Source organism: Ambystoma mexicanum, chromosome 2p (assembly GCF_040938575.1).
Source record: "Ambystoma mexicanum isolate Mex_15411 chromosome 2p, UKY_AmexF1_1, whole genome shotgun sequence".
Classification (NCBI taxonomy): Eukaryota; Metazoa; Chordata; class Amphibia; order Caudata; family Ambystomatidae; genus Ambystoma; species Ambystoma mexicanum.
Genome location: NC_090923.1, coordinates 191,643,317 through 191,656,807, shown reverse-complemented (window position 1 = coordinate 191,656,807; position 13,491 = coordinate 191,643,317).

The window sequence follows — 13,491 nt, the reverse complement described above, 5'->3', positions numbered from 1 at the left end:
TGCATATCTGCTCTGTGCTCCAACTTTCAGTGCTATGCGGATGATACTCAGCTCTCTTTCAGGCTCCCCTCAGCTACCTCTGCTCCCTCTCTCCTCCCGGATTGGCTGTCTGCAATTCAGGAGTGGTGTCCCGTCAATGATCTCTGCCTTAATGCCAGTAAAATGGAGATCCTCCTCACCGGATCACCAGCTCCCTCTGTTCCTCTCACTATCTGGCCGTCCACCCTGGGCCCTCTTCCTGTTCATACCTGTGAGGCTAAAAACCTCGGGGTCCTCTTCAACTACCCTCTCACCTTCTCTCCTCACATCTCTGACTTCTCTAAGAAGTCAAACTACCAGCTAAACCTCCTCAGAGGTACTCCTCCTTTCCTCACTTTCCCCCAGAAGCTTACTGTCTTCAGAGCTCTGATCCTCTCTAAGCTGGACTACTACAACAGCCTCTTTCTAAATCTACTTGCCTCTACTCTCCGTCCTCTACAACTCATCCAGAACAGTACTGTGAGACTTGTCCTTGGCCTCAAGCCCAGCGATCATATCTCTCCAGCGCTGAAATCTTTTTATTGGCTCCCAGTGGCGGCAATGATCAAGTTCAACACCCTCTGCATTGTCCACAAGGCTTTCTGGTGCCTGGGACTGCAATACCTCCAACTCTCTCTACATAAATATCTTCCTACTCGAGCCCTGCGCTACTCCACATCCAACTCTTTGAGGGTCAGTAGGTTCTCCAAGCAAAGAGTTGGGGGCAGAGCTTTTTGTTCAGCTGGGGCCTCCCTCTGGAATAGCCTCCCTGCCTGTCTGAAACTTCAGCAGAATCAACTGCGGTTCCGGAGGCACCTCAAGATCTTCCTCTTTGCTTCCGCCTTCTCTCTTCCTCTCCCCTGATGATCTCCTGTCTGATCCACACACTGGTCAGCTGGCCCCCCTCTGAATTCGGGCCCAGGTCCCTGCCTGTCCAGTTGCAACCCACACTACCTCTTGGCACCCCCTGCACTTCTGGTCTGTTTCTGTAACCCTCCAGCCAGTCTCTTGCACTTATTAGCCACCCGGTAGCTGCACTTCTGAGCACCCGCACTTGCCACCCGTTGGCTGAACTCTCTGCTTTTTCCTTTGTCTCACATTTCTCCTCTCCACCCCCCCCCCCTTCCTGGCACTTCTCTCCCCCTTCCCCTGCACTTGTGCAATCTGAATGTCACAAGGCCTAGTAAGATTGATGTTTTTGTCCTCTCTCTGCCTCCCCCTTGCCTCACTGTGAAACACTTGTGTACAGGCGCGTTATAAATGCCATGGATCCTATCATTAGAATACATGTGGCAGTAGCATGGGCCATGTGACAGTGCATATCCCCCCATGCCAAGCACCTGCCAGTAGAAAAAGTGACCCCATGGATCAAGCTCTTCTGCCCGCGGCTGTGGTTGTTCCATCTGGTGTCACAGGGACCGCCAAGCAGACCTGTGGCACTGCTCCTTCGCCAACAGCCAATCACATGACCAATGGTGCAGCAATGTGGGCAACATGACAGCATATATCCCTCACCTCCTGGCGGGGCCCCTAGCAGCAGGAAACAGGATCATTAGGCTCCCTGGATCCAGCGCTTCTGCCCCCGGCTGACTTTATTCCATCTGGCATCACAAGGACCTCAAAGCAAGCTGTGCTTCTGCCCCCCCGGTGCAGTGGTGTGGGTCACGTGGCAGCAAATGCCCCCCTGCCTCCTGGCAGGCCCCTACCAGCATGAAAGGTGACTCTATTTCTCTGTTGTTCTGGCTCTCCTGCCCACGGCTAAGGCTTTACTATATTCTGTCCCTGGGACCTTGGTGCAGGGCTGCGGCTCCACCTCACCTCACGTTGCTTATTGTATAATTTTAGCACACTTCCCACGCTATCCATCATCTGGGCGTCCTTGTGTAAGGGTCGATGCCATTCCAAGGACGCAGCAGTAACTTGTTTGCCCCTGTTTGCATTGGATTATTCCTGGTTACATTCATGCTGTGCAGTAGACTGGACATGCACGCCCTCACAATGATGCTCTTGACTTGCTTATTCGTCTTTTGCTCTGCTGCCTGGAACCTTACCATGAACATTCTTGTTCATATCTCCCACTTTAGAGAGTTTTCCCAACTGCTCTAAAGCACTCTCTTGTGCACCCTCTGCTCAGGAAGCCCTCTGCTGACCCCTTCATTCCGTCAAACTACCGCCCGATCTCTATCACTCCTTTCCTGGGTAAACTCCTGGAGAAGCTGGTTATCTCTCAGCTAAACCTCCACACAGAATCAATCAGTTGTTTCCACAACCATCAGTCTGGCTTTAGAGCATCGAGAGGCACGTAATCTGCTCTTCTGAACACCCGTGAAGACGTGCTCTTAAATCTTGACACTAACACCCCCTCTGTTCTCATTCTCCTTGATCTCTCCTCCACCTTTGACATGGTTAACCACAACATCCTGATCTCATGGATGTGTGACACCCTGGGATTCGCAGGTCAGGCTCTTGCTTGGTTAACCTATTTTCTCTCCAACCGCCCATCCCAGTTTGAACTTGGTGCCTTTCTTTTGTCTATCACCCTCTCAACCTGTGGCGTTCCCCAGGGTTCTAACCTTTCCCCCTGGTTCTTCAATGTCTATAGGGCCACCCTGGCATGTGTGATTGCCAATTTCTAGTATTACGCAGATGACCCGCAACTATCCTTCAGGCTACCCTCAGCCACCTACTCCTCCTCCTCACTCATACCTGACTGTCTGTCCACTATTCTGTACTGCAAACAACCTCTGTCTCAATATCAGTAAAACTGAGATTGTTCCCATTGGCACCCCTGCTCCCGCTTTTACTCTGGCCAGCCTCCCTTGGCCCCGCGCCCACCCCCACCTGTGAGGCCAAAAACCTTGGGATCATCTTCGACTCCACTCTCTCCTTCTCCTCACACATTTCTGACATCTCAAAAAAATCTAACCACACCTCCTCAGAGGCACTCTACCTTTTTTCACTTTCCACCGGTGGCTCATTGTCTCCAGAGCCCTTGTTCTCTCTAGACTTGACTACTGCAACAGCCTCTTCCTCAACCTCCCTGCTTCTTCCCTGCGCCCTCTGCAACTCATCCAGAACAGAACCGCAAGACTTATCCTTGGCCTCAAGCCCAGGGACCGCATCTCTCCAGAACTGAAATCCATCCACTGACTCCCAGTCGATGCAAGGATCAAATTCAAGGACCTTTGCATTGTCCACAAGGCTTTCTAGGGCCTGAGAACTACTTACCTTCTGCGTTGCCTTCCTAAATACTGTCCCTCCTGAGCCCTCCGCTCATCAACCTCCAACCTTCTGCAAGTGAGCAGGTTCTCCAAGCAAAGATTTGGAGGGAGATACCTTTCCTCAGCAGGCTCCTTCCTCTGCAACAGCCTCCCTGCCCCCCTCTGTCTTGAGCCTGATATTCTTAAGTTCCAGAAATGCCTCAACACCTTCCTCTTCTCCTCTTCCTTCTCTCTCCCCCTGCTAACCTAGCTCTCTGCTATTCCTTCTCCCCCTCCTTCCATACAGCTCACTGACTGGCCACCAGGTGTACCACAGAGTCAGACAGGTCCCAGGCACCCCTGCCAGTCCTTCGTCACTTTCATCAGGGTCCTGCACCCCACCCACTCACTGCACTTGCAATAAATCCTGAGAGCTTCTATCGCCGCACTTCCCCAGTCTCGAACAACTGGGTGCACTTGGTCCCCTGCCCCTCCATTGCCCGGCCTTCACTTATCTGTAAATTGTTCTATCCTTCCTTGTCTCACCCCTTAATGTGCACTTGAAAAAACAGCAGAATCGCTGTCAGGCCTATTTGTTGTATCTTAACTGTTAAATGTACCATATTCACTTAATCTGCCTGTGCAGACTGTTATCACTTCAGAAATACAAGGGCTCTGAGCGACTGTTGTTTTTTTCTCCCTGGGTTCCCACTTGCCTGTGTGTAGGCACTTTATAAATAAAAAATACCATACTATACCATACCACCTTCAATTTAAACTTATCTCACATTCAACATCACACTATAATCGTATCTATCCAACTAGTCAGGATTCTGTGCCTTCACCTATTAGTCTTGGCACTTGGAATTCTTGCTCTTTTGTGTCAAAAACTACTTTGCTCTGGGCTTATTTATTTCTCTTAATTTTGATTTTCTGTGCATTCCAGAGAGTGGATCTGCCAACATGACACTGTTACTCAAGCAACCTTAACTTTGTTCTGTTCCCCTTACTCTCATTCACCCAGTCTGACATGTTCCAGTGGTAGGACTGGTCTGCAATGTTATCCCTGTTGAGTTATTACTCCCTCATCCTTTTCCTCTCCTCTCTTTATTTCATTTGAATACCATTTTCTTTCTTTTTCTGCCCCACTTCCTCTTGCCCTATTGGTAATCTATCGTCCTCCAGGTCGTCTCTTCACTTTCAATGATGGCTTTGATTCCTTGCTCTCTATTGTCTCTGTTTGTGCTATGCCAGTCAGCATTCTAGGAGATTTCAATATTCATGTTACTCAATCTGATTTTATATCCTGTCCTTTGATTTTCACCACTCTTTCTAAAATGTTTAAATTGCTTCCTTCTCAGACCACTCACATCAAAGGAGGGCTTTTAGACTTGATTTGCATTTCTGCTGACTGTTCTGTCATTGAGTCTCTCATTGATCCTGTCCAGATTAATTATATCCCCTCTGCTGATCATATCCTGCTCGTTTTTTTCTTCTTTTTTTCGCCATCTCTCCCTTCTACTCTTTCAACATCTACCTCTTCCTTTCTCTGTCGTGATATTTCTTGAACATTTTGACCTTATTACTTCCATCTCTTCACAATCATCTAGCTTCTCGGATCCTCTTACTCTGGGCATTGACTCTGCTCTAAATCAGTTCGTTCAGCAATTTCTACATCCCTTGACAACTTCTGTCCTTTCTCTGAATTTAAAGCAAAAATAAACTCCCCTCAATCTTGGTTTGCTGATTCCTTTAAACAGCTGAAAATCCAGCTTCGTAGGGCATGCCGTGAATGGTTGAAATCTAGAAGCAATAGCATATATCAATCCTCCTCTGTACTATTGGACTCGTCTTCTCATTCTTTTAAGCAAGCCAAAGCTAATTATTTCCAATCACTTATTCGATCCCAAACCTTTTTCACTCTACTTTAAACAAATGTCTTGTCCCTCCTTCTTCTGATCATTCCTTCTTTTCTCTGCTTACTGCTAATGACTTTGCTTACTTTTCTTTTCTAAAATGGAGATAATCAGATTGTCATTACCTTCCCAGACCCCCTCTGATTCCAACATGGACTACTCTAAGCCCATTATTGCTCCTATCTCTGATTGTCCTTTTTTCTCTTTTAGTTTAATCTCAGAGAATGGTGCTGCTATCCTTATTTCACATTCTAGACCTTCTGCTTCTCCATCTAATCCTCTTCTTGCCCCTCTTATTAAACCTATCTTTCCTGCCTTTGTTCCCTTCTTAACTTCTCTCTTTCGTTGATCTCTTTCCTCTGACACTACCCTTCTTCTTTTAAAGTTGCTACTGTTATTCCTCTTCCTAAGAAACCTTCTCCCAATCCTGTGACATCCTCACATTTCCATCTGATCTCTCTTATCCTTTCAACTCTCAAAAATTTTGGCTAGTACATTAACAAATCAGTTCCTACCACAAGCTGAATAATCGCCTTCCCTCTTACAAATCTGTTTTCCGCTCTGGTTTCTCTGCTGAAACTGCTCTTCTTTCTGTTTCAAACACTATTCTTCATAATTGTCACCATCAACTGTCCTCCATTGTTGTTCTGCTGGACCTCAAGTGCAGCCTGTGACACAGTGGATCATTATAATATTCTCTCTGACTTTCTGACACTGTTCTTCAGTAGTTTCTTTCATATCTTTCTGACTGCTCATTCACAGTTTCTTGGAAGAGTTCTACATGTTAGTCCTATCCGCTTTCCTATGGTGTCCCTCAGGGCTTTGACTTCGGTCCTTGTCTATTTTCTATCTATACATCACCTCTGTCCCCTCCTCTTATACTCGATTTTGACTTCCAGGTACATCTGAATGCTTATAACACACACATATTCATCTTCCTTCCCTCATTCAATGACTCAATCCATTAATGTCTCTATTCCAGTCTCTGTGCCATTGACCGTCTTCTTGGCTCCTCTGTCTCAAGCCCAAATAAAAACAGAAATCTTGTTTTCCCCTGCTACTTCTACCTATTCATCTTCCTGTTGGTCATCAAGCCCTCATTCTTGGATTTCTTTTTGATTTGTCTTTTTCACTTCAATCTTAAATTGCTTCTATTGTACAAGCATGTTGGTTTCATAATATTAAAGCAATTTGGCATCTATTAACTTTTGCCTCCACTAAAATATTCCTCTAACCTATTGTTTTATCTCGCCTTTATTACTGCTGTTCACTCTATTTCGGGTTCACTAACTATGCCATTCTTCATTTGCATTCAATTTCATGGTCTTCAGTCTGAATTGTGTTGTGTTTACCCTGGTCAGCCAGTATTCGACCCTATTTTGCCCATCTTCATTGGCTCCCAATTAAACAACGTTTTGAGTTTTTTAAGATTATTCATGGCCTGACCCCACTGTGCCTTTGCTCCTTGATTTCTTTGTATCTGCCTACTCGAGAATTGTGTTCTGCCGATCAGTTTTGTCTGTCAGTTCTTTGCCCACACTGTGCTCCCTCTCAATTCCACTCTTTTCAACTCCGGGACCCTCTTCTTTGGAATAGTCTCACGTTGCAGATGTTATATTGCCCTATTCTTTCTAACTTTAAAAAACTTCTTAAACTCTTAAACTTCATCTATTACAGTCTGTCTTTTCTTAATCTCCCTCTCATTTGAAGCATTGCTTTATCGTTGCCATTTTCTTGGATAAAAGCACTACATAAGATTTACAAAATAAATAAATACATACTGAGCTGAATAAAACAACTAGTAGTAAAGCAATTTCATATGTTATTTTGTGTTTGTTATTTTTGCAAAGCACAAACTCCTGCCTCTTGGAATTGAAGAACCAGACATAACTATAGCAGAGAATTATGCAGCGTGACACTGTAATTATGCCAGACTCATAATAAGTAGTGGCGGCTTTTCATGTTTCTCTGAAATGTGAATCACTCTACCATAACTCTGAGTCAGTTTGGTAAAGTATACTGCAATTTTCGGGCCAATCCTGAGGGTGAATAACTTCCAAATCAATGTTTCTTGAATCTGGTTATGTAGTCTAGCATGACCAAAGAAGAGCACAGTGTAACTGGCCATTGGTCCACGTGAAACAAAACAAAAAATGGGTGTTTGTTTATTTAGGTTTTAAAACCTCCTCTGAATAATTCTAGTGACAATTGTATTGTGATTCCAACTAAGTGCTATATTATAGCACTTTATGATATACATGCCTCCATCAACACTACTCATGTGACATAAATGCACATACGCATATCATACATGTATATGAATATTTAATGTTATCTGTAGGTATGTTTTATGTATTACAATATCTTACCACCTCACCTTTGTTTCACATCATTTATATTGATAGTTTATTTATTGTGCTTTATCTATTTCTCAAAGGTCTTTCAAAATGAGAATGTTCCATAGAGGTATTCATGATATTATTTATTGCATAACTGCATATTGAATTTTTTTGCATGTCATATATTTAGTGAAACATTCAATTAAGTACTTAAACTTAAAAACACAGGAAAGATAGCCACTGTTGTCAATCCTATAGTCGTATATCATTGATGACTCTTATGCTAGGATGTCAGACATGTGCCTTGATCCTAGACTAACCAATATGGATCAGACTGGCTTTATCCAAGGTTGCCATTCATCTGATGGCACAAAAAGGCTAAATGTATTGATAATGTTGCAACAACTCTGGATACTGAGGAATCCTTAGATAGATAGATAGATAGATAGATAGATAGATAGATAGATAGATAGATAGATAGATAGATAGATAGATAGATAGATAGATAGATAGATAGAATGCAATAGCGCTACCTTTTTATATCAATGGACCAATTCAAACATGTGATAGAATTACTTTATCAATCCTAAAATGCTGCAGATTTGACTAATGAGTTTGTACCCTCCTACATTCTGTTGTACTGTGGCAGAAGCCATGATTGCCCCTAATCCACACAGCTCTATCTTATGAACATGCATAATTATTATTTGGCAACTTTCATCCACAAATGTATACACTTAAACAGGTCTGATTGTATTTGGAGAAAATGTGCTTCCACTCTTGCTTACCCAGAGATTGGGTCATATTAGCAGATACTTAAACCTGGAAAGCTATAGAACAATTGATAGTGCACCATCCTAGATTTTCAGTCACTTCTGTCTCCACACAGGTCAAATGACTGCATGCAAATGAATGCACATGACAATATATGTGTGTCAATCTAAACTGGGTGCCTGACCGTGAGTCGTAAAGGACTGGGTCTATGCCTAATTTCCCCCTCTTCTCCCTAACAGCCTAATACCTTTTAATTCTAGGGGTCAGTTCAGTCCTAATCAATGTATTCAATATGTTAGGCAACATCATGTGTACTGGAAGTTTATTTGAGAAAATAGATGTACAGGCATATGGATGGTACTGAAGGAATATCACTTGCCTGTTCTGCAGGATTTTCACAGCATTGTCAGTGTGCCTGTCGAAAGCTGTTTGGTATTATCTGTGTTTGAGACTTCCAAGGATGTTGTATGCTTGGAAGGGAGTGACTGGTTTGTGTATGCCATTGCTGCTGTGAAAAAGGCATCAATTTGATCACTTGTCCCGGTGCTTCAGATTTCAGAGTGTTGAGGGAAGCCTCACTGGTCTTGAAGGCAGGTTCTGCAGAGACCAGTTCCCTCAACATTCCTAAGTACACAGCTTCATTACCAGAGCCTAGCTGTTAGACTCTTACTGATGGGTTGTTCTTCCTTTCCTATGAAAGAATACTCTGGGGATGAGTCCTCCAATTCAGTATGGCATTCTCCAGATGCTCACTAGTTTACACGTTAGCATGATCTTTGCTTCAACATCTTCCTGTAGTAATGTGTTTTCATTGGCACCCTCTTGAGACAACGTCTCTAGCTTGCTTCTCAGGCTTTCTTTTCATTTTGTTTTACAGGTCTGCTTTAAAAAAAACAAATGTTTTGATGGTCTTTTCTTTTATCTTCTTCCTGTATATTTCCATCTTGTTTCTCCCTCAGTCCTTCTGTTCTCAATCCCTTCGCATTTCCAGTGATTCTAGTGCTTTTGGTAATAGTTCCGCTTGTGGGAGAGAACTAACGGCAAATGCAGACTGCCTGAATTCAAAGTGAGAGATGCTGAAAAGGTGCACTGCTTTTTCAAATGTGACACATATGATTTAATTGTTTGGAGAAATATTGCATCAACACAAGCAAGTGAATAGGTTCCACCTTTTGTAATGGACAAGATCTAACACAAGACATGGAGACTGCCTGTATTGTATAATGCTTATAGTAATTGTAATATGTGTATTTTCAATAATAGGTTACAATGTAAATGAAGGAAAAAAACAATGGGTCTATGTAGGGTTGAATAGCATATTGTGTTGACTTCAGGTTGGCCAGGTTTTCAACCTGGATCAGTTTGGGCCATCACCTCTGCAAGACAACATGAAAAGAAATCCTTGAAAAACAAGGTATAAATGTATCAAATAATGTAGAGTTGCAGTGTTTGCAGACGCTAACATATGCTGGTAAAATCCTGTTCTCTTTTATTGCCATCTTCATACAATTTTTATTGCAATTAATATGACATGCTGAAGCATCCATTATCACAAAACCAAACATGTGTGTTTGTCTAATGCAATCATATCAAAAGGGCCATGTCAGTTGACTTACATTAATCATGAACATGAACCAATTATTAGTGTTTGTTTATGTAAACTAGCGTGCTGAACCATGACGCCTCAAGTTGAAATACAGGGCATGTTCAATCAATCCAAAAAAAAATGAAGAAAAACAAAAGTATATATCCCTTACTTTAAACAGCACATGTTATTTAACATGGCCACTATATGCAATAGTGAATATTACTCATAATTCTGGAACTATAAGACACATAAATATGGGACGGGTGCGTTTCAAACTGAGAGTCTCGATTTTGATTTGACACAAAATGTTCTCCAATTGTTTATGGTTAATAGAATGATTAATAGTTATACAATTTGGAATATTAATTTCACAAATTAATGTCACATATGAAGGCATGCTTCTGCACGGACATATTCCGGGAAAACCATATCCCATTAATGAAGAAGGTTGCTGTCGGTAATTATGAAACAAAACAATTTAGCACGTTAAGTCTTAAAGAGTGGGTAGGTGACAACAGCCACCCTTACTGGCGCCTATGGAAGAGATGGTGTCTGTGGCGTCATTGATTCTTCCTTCATGCACCCTCATGCGTGCCGCAACGGTCCAGTCTTTTACCTACCCCAGCAGCGACTGCCTTCATCAATGCCATACTAATTTTTCGCGGCGCGTTGTAAACGGCTTCTTTCCACTTTGGGTAAGACGCTGTTTCTTACAATGTGCTTTGCTCTCTCCCGCCTTGCCTGTGTTTCTGTGCTGTGTCGCTCACGCCAGCTTGCTTTCCTTTGGACTCCCTCCTCTCAATGCTCCTATCCTTCCTTCCTTGGGTTGACTTTCGTTTTTCCCTTGTTTTCCGTTGTCTTCCTTAAATCCTGCTGGTGTCCGCTTTTGACAATCATTTCCTTCGTTCTGGTGGAGACTCTCCATTCCTGCAATTTACCTACCTTTGAAAATAAGATGGGATTCTCTTCCGCTTCTCATTTCTCCTGCTGTCACCTACTGTGAACGCCTGATAAGGGAATCTACCCACAACAACATACATTCAGGATCCTGCTGCAATCCTCCAAGAACATGCATCTCTTTGGAGAAGGTTTCTTTTGTAAGACTTTCTGGCTTTTTTCCCTTCTGAGTTCCTTTCGGACAGGCGTCTATTGCCCGGGCTATAGCCTTACAGGCATAGTGGCTTCTTCCCGAGATCAGCCGTACATCTTCGAGGACTGGACAACTTCAAAAAAAAAAGGAACCTCACCACTTTGGAAGATACTATCCTGCAACTAAGTAGAGACTAATCGGATGAGAAGGGAGATGAATTGGACTTTAGTGACAGTAGGGCACCCATCTTTTTCAGCCATAAATATAGAAATTATAATCATCCAATGAAATTTGTGGATGTGTATTCAATAGAATTGTCTAACTCTAAGACTGGGCAATGGAATGAACAAGCCAATCACATAGTGTGGCATAATTATGGCAAAATCATGGGAATATCTGAGACTTTAAAAAGTGCACACACAGAGAGGATACGATTCTAACATTTGCTGCAGGAAAGACACCTTGGATTATGATTATGAATGGATGAATCAGAGAGAGGCCAACTTAAGAGCTACAGAAAGGAAGATTCCTGTTCCAGGGGATGAGTCCTATCCACAGCGGAACCTGCACACAAGAGAATAAAAACAGACCAGCAGGGATATTTCCTATGTGAAGCCTCCAGGCTGCTCCTAAAACTGAAAGCATTTTCTCAAACGTGACTATGATAATGATAAGTGATGTCTGCCCTCTATCCACTTATTTCATTTTTTCTGTTAAGTCCCAGAAAAGAGGAGGGGATGGTTTGGGAAAATGATTTCAAAAGACATTAATTAAATAGTAAATATTCTGTAGATTCTCATTGCATGTAAAACTAAAGGGGAGGTCAATTCAATCCAACTTAAAATGCATTTCTGTGTTGTGAGAGCAATAATTTAGACAGCAATTCTTCGTAAATAGTTACCATTGGGCTGTTAAATGAAGATGTCTATAGCTGAGCATAATGAAGATATATTTAATGATGTGTGTTCTGGGAAGTCCATAACTATTTAATAAGGAATGGGAAATGAGAGAGTGTTTATTTTGTGTTATTTTGTTTGCCATAAAATGATGCACATGTACATCGCATTTACCCCTCATTCTTAAAATTGCACTTTGAGACTCTATTAGGGAGGTGAAAGGGGAAGGGCACTGATACTAGTTTAATAAACCTCTAAAACTATTCTCCCAGGTTGGGTAGGTGAACTGAAATTCAGTGCATTTTGAATCGATTACACATCAGAAACCTGCACAATTCTAATACAAGTTATTGCAAGTACATTGCAAACTGCACACACGTTAGCAGTCCACAGCACCATATGTACATGGTAAGTGTGTGACATGGAACAGGTATTTGATTCTAACATGTGTTGATGAAACTGGGGAAAGCAAGGTTTGTGTATCATTTGCAAAGGAAGTGTTGACATATTGGCCGATAAGCAGCAGAAGTGAAATTAGAAGACATATTGTAATTTAGAACTTAATATAGATATATAATGTATTATATAAATGGATGTTTGTGTGTTATAAATAGTGAGATTGAAGCAAGCATGTTATTTTTGTATTTGTGGATAAGCGGCCAGTGATTATGCAACATTGTAGTGACTTAAGGGATTAAGATAAAAAAAAAGCATGCATGCATCCATGTTTGTACAACCAGTAGACAAGCAGAGATATTGTGTCTGAAAAGGAGGAAGAAGAATGGAAGTTCTGGCTATAAGTGTTATAGAAGTTGCAGGACATACCGAAGGGTTTAATAATATCAACAAGAAGGGAGGAGTAGAGAGGAGATAGAAGGGGCCCAAGGAACGAACATTGGGGAACACTATGATGAAGATGAGCATAAGAGGAAAGGTTACCAGCCCAGGAGATAGAGAAGGAGCGGTCAGAGTGATAAGAGGCAATTCAGTTTAGAACAAAACCCCAAAGGAAAAGAGAGAAAGGATTGAAGGAGCGGATGATCCACTGTGTCAAAAGCAGCAAGTAGAACGAAAATTGCTGAAAGTTTAGAGTAACATGCTGAGAGGAGTTTTTCAAGGACACCTAACAGGCCAGTCTCAATAGAATGAATTGGATGAAACCCATATTTAAAGGGGAGAGTAAACAATTGTGATCCAGGAAAGCACAATTCTTAGAATAAACAATCCGTTCTGGAACTTTAGAAGGATAAGGAAGTAGAGCTGAAGGTCAATAGTTAGCAGGAGATGAAGAGCCTAGCGAAGGAGTCTTGAGAATTGGAAGAATGACTGGATGTTTGAAGGAAGAAAGAAAAAGAAGTAGCAAGTGAGAGATTAAAAAGAAAGTTAGAAAGTTAAGGGAGAAAATGATGGGTGTACTCTGGCAATACAATTAGCAGTTTTGATAGTGCATAGTAGAGAGAAGGAGTCTCATGGGATGCCACCCACTGAAGCAGCCCCACAGACCATACCCGGATGAAATCACTGAAGTAATCATGAAAAGGCGACAAGGCTGAACATATCCACAGAGACATTAGCCACTGTCATGAGGACATCACAGGCAGTACTGAGGCAAAACATAAGCGCTGCAGGGTTAGTTGTTTTCAGAAATCCCTGTTTTTGCTGCACCGCAT